Here is a 6875-nt window from a genome sequence, read left to right on the forward strand (position 1 = left end):
CAGAAACGTTGCAGTTCTTGACACAGTCAAACTGGTACACTTGGCACATGCTACCATATCCCATGTAAAGGCACAAGTCTTTTAACTTCCCCATTTACCCTTTAAATGGCACACAAACAATCCGTGTCTCAATTGTAGCAAGACTTAAAAATCCTTCTTTAACGTGTCTCCTCCCCTTCATCTACACTGATTTTGAAGTGGATTTAACAAGTAGCATCAATAAGGGATCAGAGACAGACCTGGTGAATCCAGATGAAAGCTATGTCATGGAAAGAGCACATGTTCCTAATGTTTTGTACACTCAGTAAGTATTTTATCTCGGTGTCTTTCTATGCTGATGGTTGGAGGTCTAATACAAAATATTTACTTAAACGTGAGGTTCTGCTGAACATTAACTGTATGAAGTGGATGATATAAGGGTGATGTTCAGCAGTCCTTTTGGTGTTTATTTTAATAGAGAAACCCCTAAACTATTGTAATGATATGGCAGGGTTCATGTTTTCATTTGTGTGCCTTTGAACTTTTTCTCTTGCATTACTGATATTGAATAATGTGTTCCATCATGACCTGTTACATGACTTTTACCACTTGATCCAGTTGTTTATGCAAAATAGCTATTTGTATATAAACAGTATAACTTGAAAACATACATTTGTAAAGAAATAATAATCATTGATTTGCTATACTTAGTCTTGGTTGTAATTTATGGCTTCTCTTTACTGTGCACAACGACTGTTTTGTTTTTACACTTTAATCAAATTTTCATGTTATTCAATTGGTAGTTAGTCTTGTCCCATCGCTGCAACTCCCCTATGGACTCGGGAGAGGCAAACGTCGAGAGCCATGAGTCCTCCGAACAAATCTGCACTGCTTCTTGACACACTGCTTGCTTAACCCGGAAGCCGCACCAATGTGTTGGCTGGTGACCGAAGTCAGTGGGGCCAATTGTGCGCCGCCTCATGGGAGTCACGGCCGGCTGTGAATCAGCCTGAGATCAAACCTGGGTCTGTAGTGACGCCCCAAGCACTGTGACGGAGTGCCTTAGACCGCTGCGCCACTTGGGGGGCCCAACTACCTAATTTTCTAAAGATGACATCATAATCTGCCCTTGTAGCCCACACTCTTGATAACCTCAACCACTGCTCCCTGCTCCAGAATTGACAATGATGTTGAATGATGCATTGCCAAACATACTGCATGTAATGGATCTAATTTACTGGTGAGTGGATGCTATTTCATTTCATTGCTGTGAGTAGTTAAGGAAAGACAAACGAAATACATCGGTGTAATATAAATTGCCTGATTTTATAAAGGTTGTATAAATCAAGAGTGCCAAGAGATTGCTTACATTCAAATGACAATCAAGACCTTCTTGCATTGATTTAACCCTGAACATTCAGAGTTGGATTGACTCTTCAAACCAAAATCATCCATGAAGAGACCATGTACCTTTTTAAGTACTGCCTTAAACCCCATGTCCAAGTATATTACATTTCAACGTATAACAAATGAGAGAGCTGTCATTGAATGACTTTTCTTTATCAGCAATCTGTCAATGAAGACACCGGTGCCCCTGGATAAACCATCATAGACCCTAGTGTAACGGATGTGAAACGGCTAGCTTAGTTAGCGGTGGTACGCGCTAAATAGCGTTTCAATCGGTGACGTCACTTGCTCTGAGACCTTGAAGTAGTAGTTCCCCTTGCTCTGCAAGGGCCGTGGCTTTTGTGGAGCGATGGGTAAACGATGCTTCGTGGGTGACTTGCCCGGGTATGGGCAAGGGGACGGTCTAAAGTTACACTGTTACACTAGCAGTGGCTCGGGCATGTTTGCTGTGAAACTCTGGGGGGCACTGACAGACACAGACTGGAGAAAATGTTGAGAATGTAGATGTTGAGCCACTGGAGCCCAGTGACTGCTGGTTTGAGAGGCAGAGCTATGCTTCAGGGCATATCCATGGTTGTGAACATAATAACCTGAGAACTAAACAGGGCTCCCCTGTGTATAGTAGGAGTGGGCCCGGTCTTTGGTGTGGTCTCGGTAGCCTGTAGGTTGGAGGAAACTGGAGCGTAGGCTTGGACTGGGTATGATTCTGCAACCAATGAGAATGTGGAGAGATTACACAGAGCTTATCTAACTAAACAGTGATTCTATATCGAATCATGGGGGGCCACTAGGTGCCTATTGTACAGTATTCAATTACAGCTGGGGATCATCTATTGAAACTGCCAATGGGGTTGCAGAGGAAGAGTGTGGGACCAAAAGTGTTACTATGACCAGAAACAGCCAGGCCAGGGATAACATGGGTACACTGATCCCAAAAAGAAAGCCCTTAACCATAAGTGAGTACACTGTGGCCATACCCAGAAGGGAGGGGGATACAGGAACTAACCCCTCCACTTGATTATGGGCAGATGCACCAAACAGTACCAGCCCCACGGTTGTGTACAACACCCATGTGTTGATAGAGAGCAGCTGAAACATGAGGAGGAACCAAACAGTGCCCACACTCTTCTCAATCCCACCACAGAGGAGCACCAGAACCCCAATGCTGATGAGTATATGGGTCTCTGTCTGGTGGTGGAAGGAGTATGTAATGAGCTTGTGTACCGCAAAGGAAGAGGAGAGGATTAAAACGGAAATTATCGGGTTGACAGACATCAGCGGCATTGATGTGTTGTGCTCTAGCTTGCTGCTGTAGCCGACTGGCACCATCTGTTACGTCAAACGTTAGCTACACGTTGTAGCAAGCTAGATAACGTTACAACAGTCCCATTCAAAGTAGCTAGCTACAGTAGCTACAGAGCATATGATTCTTAAATCACTCAATCCCTCCTTGCTAATGTACCATGCCCATTGGCAAAAACTGTAGTTCCAAGACTGTATACATCCTCTGATAAACCGAAATATGTAGTGACAGTAAACAAAACAGATGACAGCAACAATGACACATGTTAGCCTGAACTCTGAACCACATCTTTCTAAACTATTCGGGTGATCATGTTGATGCTCAGTGCATACTTGTCAAACTACTAGAGGATAATCAAGCACAATACAAAATGTCAGTTACGACACTTTTCCTCCAATATTGCACAACCAACACTTTAGCCAAGACTTGAGAAGTTAGCTTGCTAAACCAAAAGAAATGTACTGAACTTCCGCATTTGGATTAATCACTTTCACAACCACAAAGATACTGTTGCGCAGATCATGAAGTGCGTTAAAGGCAGTGCTGCATTTAAAGACACTTCCACCTGCTGGCTTGTGCCTGAAATGTGATGACCAAAGAGTTCAGCAGCTCATATGAGTTAGATAGAAAGCTATATAGATATATTTGATTGGACAGTTTAATAAAATAATAAAAACCGTTTAATTAAATAAAACGTGTCAGGCCAGGGGACAACACCATAAAGTAAACGGCTTCCATTGTGGTCCCTTAATGTTACTCAAAGTAAAACAATAATACAAAAAACATTTGGCAAGGAATGGTTTCTTCCTATTGATATCATGTTGGCCTATCTACGTAAAACGTCCAACCAACCATCGATACAACCATTACTCAGTCAGTAAGATATAATAAGCACATCACGTTCGTTATTCAGCTACAACCAGTGAAAAGACGATAACACCAATCCGGCTCCAAACAAGCATTTTTCTTGTGACACATTAAACGCAGTCATAAAGCTGTGACCTAAAATGACGTAACCATGCATTCATTCACGACATAAACTGTGTTCAGATTTGATTTAATCTGTACAATAGTTTTCTTCACTCAGGTTGTTGCAGGTAATCTTTGGCCTTTTGGGGCACCTCCTTCCCAACATATATTATATACATATATAGTGAATAGGGTGCCATTTGGGATGCCATCTTTGTGTGTGTGTCTGTGTGTGAGTCAGGATGTGTTTTGTGTCAATTAATTGATGGAAATGTTTCCCTCAGAAAGAAAGATGGATCGTAATGATGAGAGAATAAAAAGAGCTTTAAGAAGTCGCCCTTATGTGGTAAATATCAAATATTTGTTTGTTTTGTCCTGTTATATTATCACATTTTAAATTGAGTTTTGTGTTGACAGTTGAAACCAGTGAGGGTGAACTCCCCTGAAACTGTGTTGTGGCCAACCGGCAAGGTGCACAGAAGGCCAAAGCCTGTAAGTCATATCTGACTGAAACAAAAACATATACACATTAGTTATGCATTCTACATGTACAAACTGCAGTTATCAGAATTAAAGCAATGCAGATGTCCCTATGTAACCTCCTTGAATGCTGTCTGAACAGTCTACTTCAGTGCAGACCACTCAGATCCACAAAAAACCTGTAAGTAACATTCAAATTCAACCACATAACACTCCTTATATTATTTATTGATACACAATTAAAGGCCAAAATGAGCAAAGCAGTGTTGAATTCATTCTTTACTGTTAACAGCCAATCATTGTGAGCTATGGGCAGGACCAGACATCTGGGGATGGATGGAGCATCAATCCAGAGCCTCTCAGCCAGGTCATCTCTGCTGTTCCCATAGAGACACAACAGATAGATCAATCTGTTGATTCATATGGCCATTTTGGTTGGCTTGGTTGAATTGACAATCATCCATTCAAGATGCTAAAGAATCCCATACTGTGGAAGGTCTTTAGCCCCACCCCTAATGTTATGGGAGTTGCATTTATTGCATTTTCAGTCACCCATGTATTACTCACTACTTGTACAACCATGTTGGACTCCCTACATACTCTACATTTCCTTGAGGGTCAATGCCAGTGTATTCTATGGCTGCCATGAGTACATGCCTTTCCCTGTCTCCTCAGTATGGAAGGGTAACTCGGCTGATAGAGAGAAAATATGATGACGTGATCTCATCCTCCAGTTCTGATGACTTTTCAATCTACTCCTTCTGACTGTGAATCTGAGGTAAAAGAGTTTATAACAGACCGTATACCACAGGTATGACAAAGTATTTAATTTTACTGCTCCAATTACGTTGTTAACCAGTTCATAATAGCAATAAGAAACCTTGCGAGGTTGTGGTATATGGCAAATATACCACGGCTAAGGGCTGTATCCAGGCACTCCGTGTTGTGCGTAAGAACAGCCCTTAGCTGTGGTATATTGGCCGTATACCACACGCCCTCGTGCGTTATTGCTTAAATATACCACGCCTTTCAGCCAATGAGCATTCAGGGATCGAACCACCCAGTTTATAATACTGTTTATTCTCCTGTGGTTTTTGATTGACAGGTTTCTTCAGTGGCTGCTGCCCAAACTGAGATGTTCAAAGAAATAATGGCCAACTATTACTTCTACCACACACACACACACACACATATACAGTGCCTTGCGAAAGTATTCGGCCCCCTTGAACTTTGCGACCTTTTGCCACATTTCAGGCTTCAAACATAAAGATATAAAACTGTATTTTTTTGTGAAGAATCAACAACAAGTGGGACACAATCATAAAGTGGAACGACATTTATTGGATATTTCAAACTTTTTAACAAATCAAAAACCTTAAAATTGGGCGTGCAAAATTATTCAGCCCCCTTAAGTTAATACTTTGTAGCGCCACCTTTTGCTGCGATTACAGCTGTAAGTCGCTTGGGGTATGTCTCTATCAGTTTTGCACATCGAGAGACTGAAATTGTTTCCCATTCCTCCTTGCAAAACAGCTCGAGCTCAGTGAGGTTGGATGGAGAGCATTTGTGAACAGCAGTTTTCAGTTCTTTCCACAGATTCTCGATTGGATTCAGGTCTGGACTTTGACTTGGCCCTTCTAACACCTGGATATGTTTATTTTTGAACCATTCCATTGTAGATTTTGCTTTATGTTTTGGATCATTGTCTTGTTGGAAGACAAATCTCCGTCCCAGTCTCAGGTCTTTTGCAGACTCCATCAGGTTTTCTTCCAGAATGGTCCTGCATTTGGCTCCATCCATCTTCCCATCAATTTTAACCATCTTCCCTGTCCCTGCTGAAGAAAAGCAGGCCCAAACCATGATGCTGCCACCACCATGTTTGACAGTGGGGATGGTGTGTTCAGGGTGATGAACTGTGTTGCTTTTACGCCAAACATAACGTTTTGCATTGTTGCCAAAAAGTTACATTTTGGTTTCATCTGACCAGAGCACCTTCTTCCACATGTTTGGTGTGTCTCCCAGGTGGCTTGTGGCAAACTTTAAATGACACTTTTTATGGATATCTTTAAGAAATGGCTTTCTTCTTGCCACTCTTCCATAAAGGCCAGATTTGTGCAATATACGACTGATTGTTGTCCTATGGACAGAGTCTCCCACCTCAGCTGTAGATCTCTGCAGTTCATCCAGAGTGATCATGGGCCTCTTGGCTGCATCTATGATCAGTCTTCTCCTTGTATGAGCTGAAAGTTTAGAAGGACGGCCAGGTCTTGGTAGATTTGCAGTGGTCTGATACTCCTTCCATTTCAATATTATCGCTTGCACAGTGCTCCTTGGGATGTTTAAAGCTTGGGAAATCTTTTTGTATCCAAATCCGGCTTTAAACTTCTTCACAACAGTATCTCGGACCTGCCTGGTGTGTTCCTTGTTCTTCATGATGCTCTCTGCGCTTTTAACGGACCTCTGAGACTATCACAGTGCAGGTGTATTTATACGGAGACTTGATAACACACAGGTGGATTGTATTTATCATCATTAGTCATTTAGGTCAACATTGGATCATTTAGAGATCCTCACTGAACTTCTGGAGAGAGTTTGCTGCACTGAAAGTAAAGGGGCTGAATCATTTTGCACGCCTAATTTTTCAGTTTTTGATTTGTTAAAAAAGTTTGAAATATCCAATAAATGTCGTTCCACTTCATGGTTGTGTCCCACTTGTTGTTGATTCTTCACAAAAAAA

This window comes from Oncorhynchus tshawytscha, linkage group LG09 (genome assembly GCF_018296145.1).
Source record: "Oncorhynchus tshawytscha isolate Ot180627B linkage group LG09, Otsh_v2.0, whole genome shotgun sequence".
Classification (NCBI taxonomy): domain Eukaryota; kingdom Metazoa; phylum Chordata; class Actinopteri; order Salmoniformes; family Salmonidae; genus Oncorhynchus; species Oncorhynchus tshawytscha.